General features: G+C 25.4%; 1 protein-coding gene across 4 annotated transcripts in view; it reads left to right on the plus strand.

Annotated features, from left to right (window-relative positions):
- Window positions 1–283, plus strand: part of LOC107484857 (auxin transporter-like protein 4) — an 8,750-nt gene that overhangs the window by 5,978 nt on the left and 2,489 nt on the right. The window lies entirely within an intron of this gene.

Genomic DNA, 283 nt, shown 5'->3' on the forward strand with positions numbered 1-283 from the left:
CCAACGGGATATTCTGAATTGTGCTCCGATCCGAGGCCAATGCTTTAATTTAAAGTGTTTTCGTTATTTACTATGAAAACATCTTTAATTTATTTGATCATCATACTATCTAACAGACTTATTCATAATCTTCAAATATTATGTTTGTTATGTACCTACAAAATGAAAAACTTTTTTTTTAATTGTGTGTTTGTTTTTGTTAATTGATTTATTTATAATAATAATAATAACCATAATGCTCGATATATTGGTCAAATTTTTTTTACGCTGAATGATTTAGTGA

The sequence above is a fragment of the Arachis duranensis genome, chromosome 4 (assembly GCF_000817695.3).
Source record: "Arachis duranensis cultivar V14167 chromosome 4, aradu.V14167.gnm2.J7QH, whole genome shotgun sequence".
In the NCBI taxonomy this organism is placed as follows: Eukaryota; Viridiplantae; Streptophyta; class Magnoliopsida; order Fabales; family Fabaceae; genus Arachis; species Arachis duranensis.